Consider the following 20,820-nt stretch of genomic DNA (forward strand, 5'->3'; position numbering starts at 1 on the left):
CCTCCCTCTACTCCCTCTCCTCCCTCCTCTCCTCTCCTCTCCTCTCCTCCCTCCTCCTCCCCTCTCCTCCCCTCTCCTCTCTTCTCCTCCCCTCCCCTCCCCTCTCCTCTCCTCCCCTCTCCTCCCCTCACCTCTCCTCTCCTCCCCTCCCATCTCTTCTCCTCTCCTCTCCTCCCCTCTCCTCCTCTCCCATCTCCTCTCCTCTCCTATCCTCCCCTCTCCTCTCTTTTACTTCTCATTCTCTCTGTTTTGCCATATTCCTTTATGTCATCTTAATAACTCTCTCTTTCTACTCCACTTTACTCTGTACCATTTTATACGACCTGCAGCCCGGTCTTTTCCTCTTTTCTGTATTCTCCATTACTAACTATATTCTTTGGGTCACACTTAACTGCATTTAATTTCACTTTATAGCCTGACCTCTTACTCTGACTTTGCTGCACAGAGGGATGATCCCTGACTGTGACCCAGACAAACAGGGGTCAGTTAGCAGCCCCAGCAATCTGAGTTGTGTTGCAGCGAGCCTCCACCACCCTCCTGTAGTGTTACCACAAACTCCACAGTACAGTCTGTATGTTGGCCATACTACTAGATGCATCAGAACCCCCAGGGGGAGCAACAGCTGTACTATTCTTTAAAAAGTAACTACATTAAAACAAATAAAGAAATACACAGTAGTGGATCTTTGTGACTTAAGGGGTGAAGTCTGTTTCCTCATATAGGTGATTGCTTTACTTTCCATCGGCATTCAGTGCAATGTAAATTTTCTACGTCTGACACTTTTGATAGTGCATTTCCAGTTTGGAATTGGTCATAAGGCTCTGCAATTGCTAATCTGCTTATGTAACATGAGTCGTCCCAGGGCCCTTCTGTTCGAATGGGGCTGTATGCCAGTTATTTTTGAATCCAGCCCTATATGTGGATTATTATTTTTAATGCTTTGTGTGGTGTCTCATGAGTTTTAATAAGTCTGCTAGATTATAATGACCTGTGTAAAAATGCAGTACGTCACTGAAGTATCTGCCATGGTTTAATCAACTGTTAATAGGACCCCAGCATTCTCTCACACTTTCCTTACACACCACAGCGTTGCAGGTGTACTGTAAGTTGCAAGAATACATAGTAGGTGCAAAATAAAGGTTATGGTATTAAAAAAAAACAGTTTAATTCTGACACCTTATCAAATCATTATTTTGGTTTTAAGAACATAAACTGTGAAGATGATTGAATAAGAAACCAAAGACAAAGCTGCTTAGTCTAAGAAGCTTTACTGACAAGTGGTCTTCACTCAGTGATCTTTTGACTCTCTTTTTAATTTTTCTCTTTACTTTTTAAAAATACTTTATTTGTTCATTACAGCATGTTCCTAGTAGTGGCTTATATCATATAAAAATGTACCTAATGCAGCATGCCTTGAGTTAGTTTCAATGATTCCCATGAGCAAGGAATCAAAGTGACGTACTCCAAAGGTCTTCCTCATTTGGGACACCTTAGCAGTTGTGTTGTGTTTAGAAATGAGAACACAGTGGTCCCCAGGTTCTGCTTCCTGATGTACTGTAAAGAGGGTATGTGCTGAATGAATTCTTTCTAATGTGTGTGACAAGGTTTCTTCTCTTTTCAACTTTCTATCATTCACCTTGATATAACTCCTGTTCTTCAAGTTGAGAGAGAAATATACCTGCAGCATGTCTAAAGATGGCAGCTGATGGCAACCTGTTAACACCTTTTTTTGCATGGTTCATGATTTGGCTATCCTACTGTTCTTACTCTGAGTTTTTTGGCTGCTTTTATCTGGTGTTTCTCAGCTTTCTGTTTCAGCTCACTTTCCTTTGCCCGAGTTTCTGGAAGGTCCCGTGGGTGAGCTGTCTTTGTTGTTACTGTCTAATACCAAATGTCCAATTTCTTTTGGGGAATGTTACTGCTTCACTCTGTTCTTCTTGGCCCCACTTTCTTTTTGGATTTGTTGTTTATGCCTAACATCTTTGGAAGTTCTTGTAGAAGACCTGCAGCCATTTAATTCTGGGTGCTAAATGTTTCATCATTCCTGCGGAGTCTTTTGTCATTGTTATTACCCCATGCTAATGTGTCAGAGCATCTGCTGTAACATACTGTGGATTATTTACCTGATGTAAACTTTAGTTTTGGTTTTGTTTGGATTCGCAGTGTTGCCTAAAGAATATTTTTGGGACTGAAACTGACTTACCTGTTTTCAGACAGTGGGACATGTTTTTTTATTCATGTTATGCCTAATTTTTCTTACCTTGTTATAATTATTGTTTAGCTTCATATAGCCACTGTCTAGCTGCAAGTTTTCACAAGCAAACAAGTTTATATATGGTCCTCCCGATGTCTCCATGGAAACAGCAGCAGGACACTTCAGTCACATATTATCACGTCTTCTATTGTGGACTGTTGCCAAGCAGAAGAACTGCTTGTTTTGATTTGTAATTTATAGGAGCACCTCAGAAGCCTAAATTATATTGAATCTATTTTGAAAAATATAAAGAATGTGATGTTCTGGTATCTATCTCTGGAATTTACTAACCTTCTGTAAAATTTACTGTTTTTTAAGGTTGTTTAGTTTGTCATTGTACATAGTTGTTTTTTCAAATTTAACACAGAGTTCCAACTCAAGAGTACCTGCAATTTGAATAGTACTTAATATTTGTAATAAGTATTGTTTTTTCTATATTTTCATATTTGCATAGCTTCGGGCATTAGCTCTATAATAAAGTTGAAGATGAAAAAAGGCTAAGGATATCTTGTCACTTGTGTGTTCCCGAGAGAAGTATAGTGGCAGGAATTCCAATCTCTTTCCATCTAGGAAGACATCCCTGTCTAGACAAAGGATGTTCTAGTCAGCTGGGTAAACAGCTGTATATTAGGGTTGCTCCAATAAACCCATTAATCCCAAACCACATTCCTGGTGTTAGTTTGAAAGATGGTGATGCTGCCAGAAAATGCTCCACTAGGCAGATTCTGTATAATGACTGCTTTTTCACTTAGACAAAGTTGTACCTTTTTCCACCATAGTCAGTGATTTTACAGGTCTTACTGGCTAGGCCTGGACACCTGCTTCATATTGACTATTTAATTATTTATTTATTTAATTAATTTTACATTTGTTTATCAGGGACTAATATTATCCTATGGCCAAAGTGTATGTATCCATCTACTGAATGCAAAGCCTTCGATACAATACCCCACTCGGGCATTATAGATAAGCTCACCAGTTTAAATATAAACCCCTATGTCACTAGATGGGTTGCAAACTGGCTCAAGGACAGAACCCACATGGTTAGAATTGCTGGAGCCATGTCAGACTCCAAACCAGTTACAAGTGGCGACCCACAAGGCTCAGTCCTGGGACCTCTCTTGTTCGGTATATATTTCTCGGAGGTACAGGCCAACACGGAAGGACTGTGGCTGAACAAGTTCGCAGATGACTGCAAACTGGGCGCCATAATCAACTCTCCAGCCGACACAAGCATCCTCCAAAAGGGCCTCATAGAAACAGACAACTGGTGCCAGAGCCATGGCCTCAAGCTAAACACCAAAAAGTGTATAGTCATCCCCTTTGGAAAAAACAAAGTGCCCACAAATTACCACATAGGTGGTAATCCATTAAGTACAGAAGAAGTAATTAGGGACCTGGGGACCCAAGTTGATAGCAATCTCTCATCTGACAACCACGTGGCCAAAGTGGTTAGAACAACATTTTATATAGCCCACCTAATCATAAAGGGATTCACATCTAGATCAGAGGAGGTCATCGTGCCTCTTTACTCATCCCTCATCAGGCCCATAATTGAGTACAATGCCCCTTTTGGGATGTACCTTACCAGACACCTGCAGCAACTGGAAAGACCCCAAAAGTACCTCACCAAGAGGATCAAAGGGCTCAAACAGATGTCATATGCTGCCCGGTTAAAGAAACTCCAGCTGTACTCAGTGACATACCGCCTGCTCAGAGGCGATCTGTGCCTGATGTATAAAGCCACGTCCAACCCAGAATTAATGGACATGCTGCACCTCAGAAAATCCAAATCCCATCGAGCTACGCGCTCGAGAGACTTGAACCTCAGCACTGAAATAAATAGGACATGCTGGAGGGACAGATTCATAACCCAGAGGCTCCCTTCACTCTGGAATAAAATCCCAGTCCAGGTTAGGCAAAGTCCCTCATTGACTCTCTTCAAGAGGAATCTTGATGAGTGGATGGGAGATCGTAGGTTTACCCCGGGTATCACTTCTGTGTCACTGTTAGACAGAGGCACAGTATACTAACCTCGAAAAAGGGCATAGCAAAATTAATTTAAAATGGGTGGCGAAAGCCAAACACACTCTGGCTAGGCTTATAAATGCCCTAGGGCAGATAGCCTAGTATGAACCTATGAACCTATAAGTTCATAGGCAGATACTAGTCTGCCCATTTATAGACTACTACAAGCCTAGATAATAACCAGTGGTCAGAATCAAACTCTGTACCTTGTATCTGTGAGATATGGACTATAACCATTATGTCAACCCCCTGTAAAAAAAAAACAAAAGACAAACCTTTATTTTAAACTGAAGTCTAAACACTGTAGCTCTCCATGTTTGATATAAACTGTAGTAAGTGCTTGCTACATTTGTGGGAGAATAATAAGACGAAGTAATTAGGAGTATAAGGGATAAAAAAGTCTTCTGTTATGGCAGCTAAAGATATGTGAGAAGAGACTAAACCATAAGATAATGCAAAAACTGTGAAGCTTGGATATAGATAGCAAGATACAAGCACTGAAAATGTTTTTAGTCCCTATAGTTTTATATATAGATCAAACATATTTTTATCAACCAGAGGAGAAGGTGTGGGCAATAATTAATAAAGACTTGAAGGAAATTTTCTGAGATGGGGAAGAGGGCAAGAGCTAAATGGGGTAAGTTGAGCCTTCCAGTCTTAGAACAAGGTGGTTTAGGATTACCCAATTTGAAGGGATATTTTAGAGCAACAGAGTTAAAGCTCATACACGTAAGAGCTGATGATGAAGAAGTGGAGAAGTTAAAGAAATAATGAGTGAGTGGGATTTTCTGTGCAGATCCTTAAGGAGAATAACAACAACCGTGCAGAATATTATATTCATAAAGAAGCCAATAGCAATGACTGCAAGTAGGGGTACAGAAAATAGACAAGTAGAGGCTGGAATTTACTGGGAAAACTGGCAGAGGGACAGAGGAATTGGGAGCAAATAACTAGAGAGGGAACGGTTATACATTGTAATGAGGCCGAGAAGATGTGTGAACTGCAGGTTAGAGACTGACTTCCCTACCTGGGATTGATATCAGCCTATAGTCTAAGACAGTTGTTCCGAAACTTTGCAAGCTGGAGGACCCCTTTTATAAAGGAAAAAATTTTGTCGGACACCTCTCGGTGGCGGCACACATACGTTACATTTGGATCAACCCCCAAACCCCCCAGTCAGCCCCCACCACCACCATGCAGCTATTTCGGTGTCCCATTACTTGGCTAATTCTCCCCAGATGCCATAAACACTGTTCAAAACTCTCAGTGTGCATACTGTTTTCTGCTTTACTTCTACAATGATTACAGATGATTGGAGTTAATTTAAAACTTGTATTTCAAATTTTATAGCACAAACACCGATGGACATTTGCTAAAGCAAAACAGACATTTGCTAAATCTAAACAAAACAATATAGTCTCAATGAAAACAGACTTAACATTACAACTTCTCTGCCTTTGAAACTCACATTCACTGAAACAGCATTGAAACCCACATTCAAAGAAAATGCATCTGGCCAGTGGCGGATTAAGTTTACCTTTGGGCTGTTTTCAAAGCACAGGTCCCTTGTGAACATTTTTAGGAGCATGCAAATGTTCTTTGATTCACTTTCCTGATTGTATAATTACATTTGAATACACAGTAATTAAATTATATCCCTTGTATAATACAGCACCACTTGGTAGTACGTGTTTTAAATGTATAGTACTGCACATTTTCCAGTAAGCAGTGATAAAACATATGAACCAATAATGACAAAACCACCCAGTTAAGAAAATTTCAACCATAAAGGGCCGCTCAAACTTCTGTCATTACAATCCACCAATATCAGTCAATATGCACGATCTCTGCAGAAGTCATCTAAATAATCCCACCTTAAAGAGATTTGTAACTAATGAAAGGTTGCTGCTAGCAAACACATTTATTTCAGTGTTTCATCTACAAATCCAGTGCCTGCTGCCCTTGAAGAATAAATTGCCTACTTAAAAAAATGATAAGCTGGTAATATTGCATGGATGGCGAACTGAAAACAGGTTCATAGTTACTAGGCATCTCATCCAAAAGAGGACGTATTCAGGACTTCAGTACCCAGCCAGTAAAAATGCAAAACAGTATCAACAATACATCAGTATGCTGTGGTAGTAGAACCCCCACAGCCTTCTGCATTACCATACACGCATGCTACCTGCTGTGCTACTAACACAGCTTTAAAAGGCTGCACCACAATAGTGACACTATTTGGTAACTAGCTAAACAAATCTGTCGCACATTGTAAACAGACTTAGCATGAGCAGCAGTAAACCTCTCTTCACTTGAAGCTCACAATTCTATGAAAATCAACTTGAAACTAAATTTCTTGAAAAACGCACCTGCCATAATGGGGGGACTGACAGCCAAAACTTAGGACACATTTTAATATTTGGTCTTGTAAACTTAGAAAGTTAATAGAACAAGTTTTACATTAGTACAAATTTTCTGAAGACAATGAAATCTGATGTTCAGATGTCTGCAATTATTTTCTGACTTCAGTCATCAATGATTTGCCAGGGATTTTCCAGGAAAAACACAATTTTATTAGAAACAGACTGAAAATATGAGGCAAAAATATGGACATTCGGCAAAAACCTGGACAGCTAAAGGGTATGCTTGCCTACCTCTTTATGCTGCCTACCTCTTACACATGCCATTTTCCCTCTTACACACACATCCACACACCTGCCTGCCTCCCTCTTACACACACACACACACACACACACACACACACACACACACACACACACACACACACACACACACACACACACACACACACACACATCTACTTACCTGCCTCCCTCTTACACACACATAGGCACACACACACGCACACACGCACACACGCACACACGCACACACGCACACACACACACACACACACACACATCTACTTACCTGCCTCCCTCTTACACACACATAGGCACACGCACACACACACACACACACACACACACACACACACACACACACATCTACTTACCTGCCTCCCTCTTACACACACATAGGCACACACACACACACACACACACACACACACACACACACACACACACACACACACACACACACACACACACACACACACACACACAATACCTCTCAACCTCTTTAGTGCAAGAAATATGAACAAACCCTGTCATAATGTGGGGAACAAAGGGCCAAAGCTAAGGATGCATTTTAAATGTTGCTCTTATAAACTTAGAAAGTTGATAGAACAAGTTTTGAATTAATACAAATTTTCTGAAACGTATGAAATCTAAAGCTCAAAAGTATGGCATTATTTTCTTCAGTCCTCAATGATTTGTTAGAGGAAACCCATTTTATGCAAAACGGACCAAATAAGGCAAAAATCTGGTGCACTCTGCGAATATCTGGTCAACTGACAGCTGCTCTCAGGCACTGCTTATTATTAAAGCCTTGATAAAAAGAAAAAAAAATACCTTCAAGTTCTGTCAACAAGATCGCCTGGATCAATCATCAACTCTGCATTAATTTCTATTTGCTGGCAAAAGGGAGAGAAAGCAGACCCATACCCATGCAGTGACCAACATTAATACGGGACCTGTCTTACTTGGAGGGAACAGAATAGTTGTTTAAATTTCCCTCCAAGTTCTAACTGCTGGCAGAAAACACAGGGCAAGTGAGCAACTGCTCAGTATCAGCCGCAAACATGGAAGTTGTTACTTCTTGTCCTCTAAAAACTAAGGGCAAGCAGCTGCTTAGCCCACTGCTCAGCTGCAAACAGGGAAGTTCCTTTCTTGTTTTTTTTTTAAATAAATTGTGGATGAGCGGCACAACTTTTCTTTCTCCATTTACAGGGACGGGTCATGAATGATGCCCAAAAGCCAGGTGGGTGCAAGTGAGCTCGTGGACCCCTTGAGTTTATTGTACAGACCCCAGTTTCAGAAACACTGGTCTAAGAGAAAAAGATAAAGGAATCCTAAGTGAAATACCTGATCTGTTAGAGTTTTTCCTTGCCTCTACTACAGAAACTGCTGTTAAAATAGGGATAACTAGTAGGTCATAAAAAGTATTGCATGATAACTATAAGAGTTAATCAGAGGAAGCTGCAACGGAACAATGGGATGACATTTGTGTAGCTCTTAAGTATGCAACAAACTCCAAAAGGTTTATGATTTTTTGCTTACGAATGATCGCATACCTATTTTTATACCCCAGTCAGACTTCAGATAATTTTTCCTCAGGTAGATAGCAAATGTTGGAGGTGTGTTGAAGAAGAAAGAGATACCTGGAAGCATATGTTTTGGGAGTGTAATGAGTAGGCAGACTTTAAGATTTCCCTACAGAGTACTCTGTCAGAAATATTTGGTGAGGTGAGACACAGGATCTGATTTGCCAAGACATAGCAAGACCATGTTAAGTTTAATTCTCCTGCAATTACTAGAAAATGGAACTGTAAAGTCCCAAACCATATGTGAAGTGCTGAACAATGTAAAAGTGGTAAAAAAGAGCTGCAGGACGGATATTTAGAAAAAGGGAAGGAACAAATTACATACAAATAAATGGAATGTGTGGGAAAGATACATGCAGAATACATGTTCAGGAGGGGGAGTGAGGTTTAAGGGAAGGCAAGAATTGTTCAATTTATGGAATGTAGCCCCCCTGCAAATATATTAACTGGAAAGGTTGCTGTCATTCGGCAACTCACTATGATACTTCTTTTGGAATGTGTCAGTTTGGAGTGTCGGGCATTCGTAGTTCGGTGATGTGAAGTTTCACTAATGTGGAACTTCGTGCTTCTTGTCTCTGTGTTCTAATTATTGGTCTACTGAGATTTCAGTAATCTCAAGTAGACCCATATATATATATATATATATATATATATATATATATATATATATATATTTATATGTATATATATATATATATATATATATATATATATATATATTTATTTATTTATATAGATGTGAGTGTGTGGGTGTGTGTGTCTGTATATATATATATATATATATATATATATATATATATATATAGATATATATATAGATATATTTATACATATATAGGTCTACTTTCATTCACTGAAAACACATTTCACTGAATTTCAATTCATTCACACCAAATCGCTGAAAGCTCAAATCACTGAAAACTCATTTCACCGAATCTCATTTCACTGAATGCAGAATACTGTAAGGCAAGTAAAACGTATATGCCTTTTGCTCCACTGTAGTGTGATCCTGGAGTAAGTGTATGTAGTTAGCAAAGCCCACCCCCCCCGTAGTCTGTTGTTAACTTTCAATGAAATGTGATTCATAAATATAAAAGCAAACTAGATGAGGGGCTACTCCCCCCTCCATACCCCCTATTTGTGGGGCTGTGTCCCTCACACTCCCCCTAACTATATATACTAACTCCAGGATTGCACTACAGTGTGGAAAAGGGCATATGCATTTTACTGGCCTTACAGTACTCTGAATTCAGTGAAATCTGATTCGGTGAAATGAGTTTTCAGTGATTTGAGCTTTAAGTGATTTGGTGTGGGTGAATTGAAATTCAGTGAAATGTGTTTTCAGTGAATGAAAGTAGATCCATATATATATATATATATATATATATATATATATATATATATATATACAATAATTAGATAGTACAGTAGTATACATGTAGTAATATGCAGAGTACACATCAATTAGTTAGTCTAGTCGAAGTATTCAGTATAGTTTTCTAGTTGTTGTTGTGTCTTTCGGCTTTTCCCGGTAGATACGCATATATATGATCGAACATTTGAATGTTCGAAAATGTGAAAAAAAGAAATAAACAAAAAAAAGATCTAAACACTGCCAACCCCCATGCACCCCCCACCCCCTTTTAAATATACCAACTCCGAGATCTCACTACATTGCGGTAAAGGGAAATCTTCCCATTCCGTGCTCTATGGTGATCCCCATTCAGACCGGTCGAGCTTTTAAAAGTTCGACCATCTGAAGGGGACCCATATATATATATATATATATATATATATATATATATATACATATACATATATATATATATATATATATATGTGTGTGTGTATATTTATTTCACATTTGTACATAGTATATATATGTATATATATATTTATATATATATATATATATAAATATATATCACCTAAACACACTGTTCAAACTCAGCCTCTCTACAGGCTACATACCCATAGAGTGGTGCACAGCAACAGTTATCCCGCTCCACAAAGGTGGAGCCACAACGAACCCCAGGAACTATCGCCCTATAAGCCTGACTAGCCTGGTCTGCAAGGCTATGGAGCACATCATCATGGTTCATAGGTTCATAGGTTCATAGGTTGGTACTAGGCTATCGGCCCTAGGGCCTATACAAGCCTAGCCATAACAATTCCCTGGCTATTTCTTCCCACACTATTTACTTCCCTGGACCCCTGTCTAGCAGGGCGACTGACGTGATCCCTTGGGTGAATTTCCTTTCTCCCATCCAGTCAAACTCATTAACAGAGACATTAGGAACCTCCAAACATTGGACCCTACCCAGTTTGGCTTTGTTAAAGGCAGATCATGCCTCCTAAACCTGGTGGACTTCTTTGAGACAGTTACCAAAGCTTTAGACGAGGGAAAGGAGGTCCACACAGCCAACCTAGACCTCACAAAGGCTTTCAACAACATTCCCCATTCTGGTATTATAGACAAGCTCACCCGCCTGAACATAAACTCCTATGTCACGAGATGGGTTGCCAGTTGGCTCATGGATAGAAAACACAGTGAGAGTTGCAGGCTCTAGGTCTGACTCTAAACCGGTTACAAGTGGCGTGCCCCAGGGCTCAGTCCTGAAACCCCTCCTATTCGGTATATACTTCTCAGAGGTACAGGCAAGCACAGGACGACTATGGCTGAGCAAGTTCGCAGATGACTGCAAACTGGGGGCCATAATTGACTCTCCGGCTGATACAGACATCCTCTAGAAGGGTATCACTGAGATGGATACCTGGTGTCAAAATCATGGCCTCACGCTAACTGCCAAAAAGTGCATAGTCATCCCCTTTGGAAAAAAAACAAAGTACCTGTGAACTACCACATACGTGGTAGTCCCCTAAATACAGAAAATGTAATAATGGATCTGGGGACCCAAGTAGACAGTAATCCCTCCTTTGATAATCAGATTACCAAAGTGGTTAGAAAATCCTTTTATGTGGCCCACCTAATCACAAAAGGGTTCGCATCTAGAACAAAAGATGTTATTGTGCCCCTCTACTCATCACTCATCAGACCCATCATAGAGTACAACGCCCCATTTGGGATGTACCTTACAAGACACCTACAACAGCTGGAAAGACCACAGAAGTACCTCACCAAGAGGATTACTGGCCTCAAACAGATGCCCTATGCAGCTCGACTAAAGAAACTCCAGCTGTACTTGGTTGCATACCGCTTACTCAGAGGTGATCTCTGCCTGACATACAAGGCCATGTCCAACCCAGAACTGATGGACATGCTCCACCTAAAAAAAAAAAACAAATCCCCAAGAGCCACATGCTCTAGTGATCTAAACCTCACCACAACGATAAATAGAACGTGCTGGAGGGAAAGATTCCTGTCCCAGAGACTCCCCATGCTTTGGAACAGGATTCCAGTCTACATTAGGCAGAACCCCTCACTAAGACTCTTCAAGAGAAACCTTGACGAGTGGATGGGAAACAGAAAATTTACCCCGGGGATCACTGCAGTGACTCTGCTGGACAGAGGCACAGGGAACTAATGTCTCTGCTGGACAGAGGTACAGGCAACTAATCTAAGGGGGCGGCGAAAGCCAACACATTCTGGCTAGGCTTATAGATGCCTTCGGGCAGATAGCCTAGTACTTACCTATGAACCTATGAACCTATATATATATATATATATATATATATATATATATATATATATATATATATATATATATCTATATATATATATATATATATATATATATATATATACATATATATATATTTATATATATATATATATATATATGGATTCACTACTAAATCCCGAAACCGCACAATCCCTACATGAAGAATACCGACGCCCAGAAGACCCAAAACAACAAAACAACAAAATAAAACCCCAAAACCAGCAATAACAACATGTATATATGGGGGCAAGCCCCCCTGCACCCCCCACCCCCCATAACTTAAATATACCTTCTCCGAGATCGCACTACAGTTGGGAGAATGGCAAACTTACCTTTACTCACTCTACGGCAATCTCCATTATTCGCTGTCGGGATTCTGAAGTTTCATTCTTCTGGGCGTCGGTATTGTGGGCGTCGGTATTCTGTGGTCTTGGGCTTTCGTAGTGTTCCTATAAATATATATCTATACATATATATATATATAGCTACTGATTGATCATGCTTCTTAGTTTATGAAACAGATTTAGATTCATTGTCAGGTATGAACTTTGCAATAGATTCACATTCCATAGCTGTTTTCTCTGGGAAAATAACTCTTTTGTTTTGAACAGTTTCAGAGAACTATACTATTCCTCGGTTTATATTGGCAGCATCTAACTTCCTTGTCAGCGTTTAGCCAGTGTGGGGTATGTCCTGTATTAAGGTTGACTCTTTTGCCAGATTTTCTTGCCCATGGGTGCAAGATGAATATTAGATTGCATTTAGCAGTTTGATTTATTCCCGCCTGCCTGCCCAGAATGTCTGGTGGAATTCTATACAAATTCTTATCACCATTGACTGCACAGATTACCTTTCTCTAGGACTTGAAGTGTTAAATTTTCAAGCAGTGTTTGCTGCCATCAAGTGGTGCTTTTTTGAACTGCTGCTTCTTTGACAGTATGTACACAGTATTTCAGTGACCTAGTTCATATGTTCATAGGTGTATTCTTGGGTAATGACCACTAGGGCCTTTTTAAGTCTAGCCAACCAGCCTTAAGGGTAGTGTACACTTTCCTTAAGGAAAAGCAAGGCAGCAAAAAGGGAAAACTAGTCGTGTAGGCGTGATTACTCTTGATTTCCTCATATAAATTACAGAAATAGACCGTTGTCACAACTTTTTATGTAAGGTTTGTCAGAGATCACTTTGCATTCTTATTAAAAATAAGAAAACACGATTCAAGCTGGTATTGCTTGTTTAAACCATGGTTTATTAAGTTAAGAGAAGAGATAAGCACTTTTGCCCTAGTCACAACTTCATCAGATCTAACATATGCATATTATTAACAATTAATATATACTTTTCTATTTTCCATATAAATAGCCATGTAAATTATAACAAAGGCTATACTCCAATAGCACTTAAACTGATCACATTCAATAACAGTGACTGGAACAACGGCATTAAAATTGATAACATTCAATAACAGTGATTGGACGATGGCACTTAAACTGATCACATTCAGTGACAGTGATTGGAACAGTGGCACTAAAACTGATCACATTCAATAACAGTGACTGGAACAGTGGCACTAAAACTGATCACATTCAGTAATAGTGACTGGAACAGTGGCACGAAAACTGATCACATTCAATAACAGTGATTGGACGGTGGCACTTAAACTGATCACATTCACTGACAGTGATTGGAACAATGGCACTTAAACTGATCACATTCAGTGATATTGATTGGAACAGTGGCACTTAAACAGATCACGTTCAGTGACAGTGATTGGAACAGTGGCACTGTGACTGGTGTTGTTAACTCCTTATCTAAGTTAGTTCAAAGTCACTGTGCATCTGGCTGTTGATCAGTGCACACTATGTATAATGTCAAAGGACAACGTAGGCATGTAGTCCTGCAGTTGTGATACATTAATATTGTATATAATGAAACATATAATGTAATGAAATAGATGGCAGTGAGACTATACTCTGTGTGAAATGCTGTCATAGGATAGAGGAGAAAAATGTGGTGACCAGAACTCAAAATGGTACTAAGGAGAGAGGTGTAATTAGGATTTAACTGTGTGTCCACTTGGTTACATAGTCTGAATGTATATCACTTAGCACTTTTACAATGTAGTTGTGCACCCAGATATTATCGTCTAGATAGCACTGCTGCAGATATTTGTGGCTAGTCACCCTGCCCTTATTTTGTGGTACATCTGTACTAGCATTTAGAGTTGTTGTTGTTCTGGCTTTTCCCGGTTAGGGGTCACCACAGCAGAACTCCAGTCCGCTAATGATTGGCAGTAGATTTTTTTTTTTTACAGTGGCGAGGTGCCAACTTGATGCCTGACCTTCAACGAAGGCATGCCCATTCACACATGTCTTTCGAACGCCACTCGACCATGGGAAGGACATGCAGACTCCACACAGAAGGCGCTCCAGCCAAGAATCGAATGGGATAACCTCTTGCTGTGAGGCGACAACACTACTGCTGCATCACTGTGGCTTTACACTGGTATTTAGAGTTAATAGTGGAATATAAATACAGAGACACTTTTATTTCAGCACAGCAGTTGCAATGTAGAAATAATTTAGCTTATTTAGTGCTTAACATGCTTTGTTTTAGAGTTAATGGGGTTTGTTTAACACATTTATGTACCAACGTGTAGTATAGAATAGAAATTAAGTTTTTCAAATGCACTGTACTGCACAGATCTGAAAACATGATATCAAATGCAGGTAGTAAAGCTAGAAATGCAGACTTTGTCAGAAAGGGGTGGGGAAAATTGTGTTGTGTGTGCAGGGTCTTGGTATGTAATGTGACTAAGACATGGGTTGGGATGGAAAGATTACATAAAGAAATTAATCAATTAAAGTATCGTATTCAAATGGTGAGAGTTTCTGTTATAATAAATGGCAGAGTCCAGATATAAGGTTGAAGATGCAGCAATGGATTTTGTACACCAAGTCCGTACCATCTGGAAAGCCTCCCACATTATACCACTTCATAAGGGAGGCTCATCAACAGACCTGTCTAACTACCACCCAATCGCAATCCTGTCACCACTGTCTAAGATACTAGAGAGAATCTTTCACAAGCAAATCACAGATTACCTGCATGCCAACAAACTACTAACCAATACTCAGCACAGCTTCTGATCATATCACAGTACTACCACTACACTAATCTTCTTCTTTCGGCTTTTCCCGGTTAGGGGTCACCACAGCGGATCACCTGTCCGCTCATAATTGACAGTGGAGTTTTACGGTATCGAGTTGCCAGCCCGGCGCCCAACCTTCCACAGAAGGCACACGCACGCACTCACACCTAGGGCCAATTTAGAGTGTCCAATCCACCTACAGCATGTCTTTGGGATGTGGGAGGAAACCGGAGCACCCGGAGGAAACCCATACGACCACAGGGAGGACATGCAGACTCCGCACAGTTGGCACCCCAGCTGAGGATCAAACCGGAGAACCTCTTGCTGTGAGGCGGCAACGTTAACAGCTGCACCACCGTGGCCACCCTAAACTACCACTGCGCTAATGACATTTATTAATGTGTCAACTTTCACAGAAACAACAGAAGTTATGTATCCTCTATCTTCCTAGACCTATCAAAAGCCTTTGATATTGTCTCACAAATAAACTTCTAAATGTCATCTCTGAGTTAAACTTATGCCAATCTACCCTTGCATGTTTCCAGGACTACCTAACTAGGCACCAGCAAGCAGGACGTTGGAACAAACACTATCTCCTCTTTTTCCAGTGACGCTAGGAGTCCCACAAGGCTCAATTTTAGGCCCCCTACTCTTCTCAATATTTACAAACAACCTCCATACCTCAACCCCACAAGCCTCACTCATCCAATCTGCAGACAATTTGACAGTGATATTCACTGCTACTACCATACAGGAACTTCAAACACTATCAGAACAATCCTTCCTAGCAGTAGAGACCTGGCTAACAAACTGCCAACTAATTCAGAACCTCAAAAAAGACAACCTCATGATTTTCCAGCCCACTAAATCAATTGTACCCACTACCACATATAACATTGTTTCATTAAATAACACTACCGTCTCCCCTAACCTCACAACAAACTTCTGGGAGTCGAAATTGATTGCAACATGAGATATGACATCCACATATCCCATACAATAAAAAAAGTACATAAAAATCTTGAAAAACTGTATAGGAACAAACACTACTTCACAAAAAACACTAAAGCTACTATTGCTCAGTCTAACCCGATCCCCACACTGCTCTGCATCTCCCATACTCACAAATCTAAGAAAATCTGAGTTTGCAAAACTTGAATCCCATTATAATAAAATTGCAGATGTGCTACAACCTCGCCATTTAGATCAGACCACTGTATAGCAATTAAAATCTTAACTGGCTGGAACTCCCCCCAGCTCCTTCTCTTTAACCAGTTAACTATGGCCCATAAAATCTTCTATCAACCTGAGAAAATATCTGCCCAGCAAAAATTACTCCAACCATATCCTACTGCCAGAAGTCTACGCTGCACCAACAAGCCCCTCATTAAGATCAATATAGCCAAAAACCTAGCTGGAGAATCCCTTTTCTCAAATTACATTGGCAAAATCTGGAATGCACTACCACATGACATTACAAATACTCCAGCCCTGTCTCAGTTTAAAAAAAATGCTAAAATCTCACTTATCAAACAAGTGGCTGTGCCCTTGCTCTGCTCTTGACTAAACCGTCTCTCTCAGACAATACTAATACCTCTACTTCACTGATACTAACACCACGCTTACTATAGGTCAACTAGCTCTGATGACAAACAAGAACAGTTAACCTAAAAATAACCATGCAAGTCCTACACAGAAATTGCATAATGTTGTAAATGTCTCTCATTTCTCTATTCTATGCCTACCTACACTTTATTTTAATTTTCTGATTCTTTATAGAAACAGTTTAAGATCTCAAATTGTATTAGTTATGTTTTGCTATCCTATGTTCTTGTATTATAACTGATTACTTAGTTAACATATAGGTTCCTGATTGTTTAAACTCTGTTATCTAGTATCTGTATCACACTGTGTTGTCAGTTCTAATCAAATGTTGTTAAAGTGTCCAGTCGGACTTTCCTGGTAATAAAATGTAAAATAAATAAATACATAAAAATGAGACATGTAAAGTTTCCATGTTTAGGTTTCAAAGGGAGGGATATAAGAGATAGTGAAATATGTTTGTTCCACTCACAGGTGATTTTACTATGTGAGCAAACAGAAAAATTAAGAGATTAACTGCTGCGAAAGAGACTGAAGATGTAGAAACTGGAGGAACACATTATGTTGAGAGGGGAATTGGAATACATAGCACTTGGGAGAGTTGTATGTCTGAAGGTTGCTAATGAGGTTGCTGAGAATGGTGGATATGTTAGAGATCATCAGAGTAAATGGAACAGCAACATGAGGGGGGGATGATGAGTGAGATAGGAATATGAAAGCAGAAGGTCTTACAGGTGAAAATATAACAAGCCAGGCTGGTTCAGAATGAGTTAATGGAGGATATTTAATCTTGTGATGATGTATTGAGACAAATAAGATCAACAGCGTGTTTCTTCCTCCAGTACCTGATGATCATTTTCCCACTTCCAAGTGACTGTACCCCTTTATTCCAATATGGGAACACATCTGATTTTTACATGGTCATCATCCAAACAGCTAAGTCTACCCTTGGTTGCATATGTGGGCACATCCACCAAATTGAGGGCCTGGTGTGCCTTTGTCTTCCACATAACTGTGATGAAGGTTACTGCTTGAAAGCAGCTTGGCAGAGACAAGCACTTGCCCATGGCCAATACATTGCATGCTGTGCAGCCATTTCCATTGCAGTGGCCCAGACCACCTTTATCTCCTCAGGCTGGGTGCATTGCCAATGACCACTCATTCCTGCCCTCCTCGACCAGTTCCTGCACAATTTCTGAGCTGCAGCCAAGACGTTCATCCCTCTGCACCACAGAACTGGTTAAGATGGATCATATCTTTGAAATGCATGGACAATGTCCTTGTGTAAGAGGTTGTTTGGAAAATGAAAGTGTATGAAACTTTGCAGCTGTTAACAGTACATCTCATCTATATGGTGATAATTGAAAAGGGTGGGATCTAGTCATTCTCTTAGATGTATGGTTAGTAAAAAGTCAACTACAACAATGAGCTGAAGGTCAGAGCTGAAAAAAATGCACTTGGTGGCACTGCAGTGGTGTGGTTGTAATTCATGATTCTCTTACAAGGTTTGTTAATTAGATGAGGTGCTAAATCTTTGAGGAAGTCTGAAGTAGATGAGAATTGTTCCAAATTTAACATTAACCACAGCCGGAAATGTTTTTAAAAACTTTTGCTATAAAGATGTGCCATTTGCATGTCATATTCCAGATATATTTGAAATACTTGGAAAAAGGTATTCTGCAGAGAAACTCAAGGATCTAGCAATACACCCCATTGTTTCTGAATCCCATTCCTGAGGCAGATACTGCTGAGAAGGCCAATATTAGTCAAAAGGTGAGTGATTTAAATGGTGCTGTACTGGGGATGATTATGCAGCATTGGAAAGTGAGTACCTGGGGTGAAAAGGGTCTGCACATGCCAGTGCAAAATTACTTGTGCATGTGGATAGGAACTGTCTGTTAATGCAGTCATTAAATGTTTCAATGGTAGCAGTTCAGTGCAGTCACCATTCTATGGATAGATGAATAACAATTCGGCATACTGTGCCCTTCACACCTCTGGTGTTTAAGTCCCAAATAGAAGTATTGACAGTATTTAGAGGTGGTGACTCAGGGGTATATTCCAGCAGTAACTCTTAACTGACTAGGGTACTTGATAATGTCTTTACTTTTTAAGTTCCCAAACAGTATTTCATGTGGCTTTAGTATAAATTTTGACAATTCCTTTCCTGTTTATACATATACATGTCCAAGGGGGATTTCTTAGATTCAGTAAGCCAGAATCAAAATAAGGAAATTATCATGTGACCAAGTGCTGCAATCTCCTAGCCAAAGACTTTGCGAATATTAGCAATGTTAAAAAAGAAGAAAGGCGTAGTTAAACTTCAGTATATTTCCAAGTAAAAAATGTAACACATTTTTTTTAAACTTTACATAGTTCCTTAAAAGTGAAGTAAAATAAAACTCTTTTCTTTCCTTTTTGTCTTTTATACAGTTATTTAAACACATTTAAAAACTGATACTGTCCTTGTACATCTTATTTACTTTTTATAAATTTTCTTTTTTAAAATGTATTTTTTTTAAAAAATCATGCAATTTTTTTCACAATACTTTGAAGATATATTAAAGTAACAGTTCTTTAAAAATATTGAAATTATAGTTTATACAAATATAACAATCACTGATAAAATAAATAAAATGTAATATAAAAATATGAGCATGACATGATGCTAATTTGTTATTTAAATGTTAAGACATTTTAAATGTGAATAGCTAGTCATTAGTGTCTAAGTTTTATATATATATATATATATATATATATATATATATATATATGGTTCCCATTCAGAAGCCTGAAACATCATAAGCCTGAAAATCAAAATCCTGAAACCAAAAGCCTGAAAATTCAGAATCCTGAAAACTCAAAATCCTGAAAGCCCAAAATCCTGAAACTCAAAATCCTGAAAACACAAAATAGATATACTGATGTCATTGTGGCTTTGCTATTGTTAGCCCTGTGGTGTTAGGTCATGCGTTGGGGTCAGGTAAGTGTGCGGTTGGTTTTATGTTAGGGTTAGGGGTGGTTTAAGTGAGTTAGGGTTAGGGCAGGTTAGGCATGTATGCAATAGTGACAAATATTGGGGTTAGAGGCGGTTTAAGTGAGTTAGGGTTAGGGTGCGGCTCAGGTGAGTGTGCAATAGTGACGGACCTTAGGGTTAGGGTCAGGGTCAGTTGGTAGATATTAGTGTCTTTATAGTGACATATTAGCATTATTTGTGTTTTCAGGATTTTGAGTTTCAGGATTTTGGGCTTTCAGGATTTTGGGCTTTCAGGATTTTGAGTTTTCAGGATTCTGAATTTTCAGGCTTTTGGTTTCAGGATTTTGATTTTCAGGCTTATGATGTTTCAGGCTTCTGAATGGGAACCATATAGATATATATATATATATATATATATCAATTATTTTACATTTATGTCGACTTTCATCATTTGTTCAGTTCAGTTGACTAAATTTTTATTTGATCGACCCCTTTGCCCATAAATGTTATGCGACCATATAATTGATAGGGGTGTGGGTGGGGGGGCCCACAGCTGGCGAGGGGTGTAGGGAAGGGAAAAACAGTCAAATCTTAATTGTGGTCAATTTCACTCAAATTCATGAACTTTCAGTCAAAAATATCATCATAGTATAAGACATATATATATATATATATATATATATATATATATATATATATATATATATATATATCAATAACAATTTGCATGGCTTTTTATATGGAAAATAGAAAGGTATGTATTACTTGCTACTGATATGCATAAGTTATAGCTGATGAAGTTGTGACAAGGGCGAAAGAGCTCATCTCTTGTTTTAACTTAATAAACCATGGTGTAAACAAGCTTAAATCATGTTTTCTTATGTTTAATAAGAATGCAA

The sequence above is a fragment of the Protopterus annectens genome, chromosome 2.part1, assembly GCF_019279795.1.
Source record: "Protopterus annectens isolate FY-2018-M chromosome 2.part1, PAN1.0, whole genome shotgun sequence".
Taxonomy (NCBI): Eukaryota; Metazoa; Chordata; order Ceratodontiformes; family Protopteridae; genus Protopterus; species Protopterus annectens.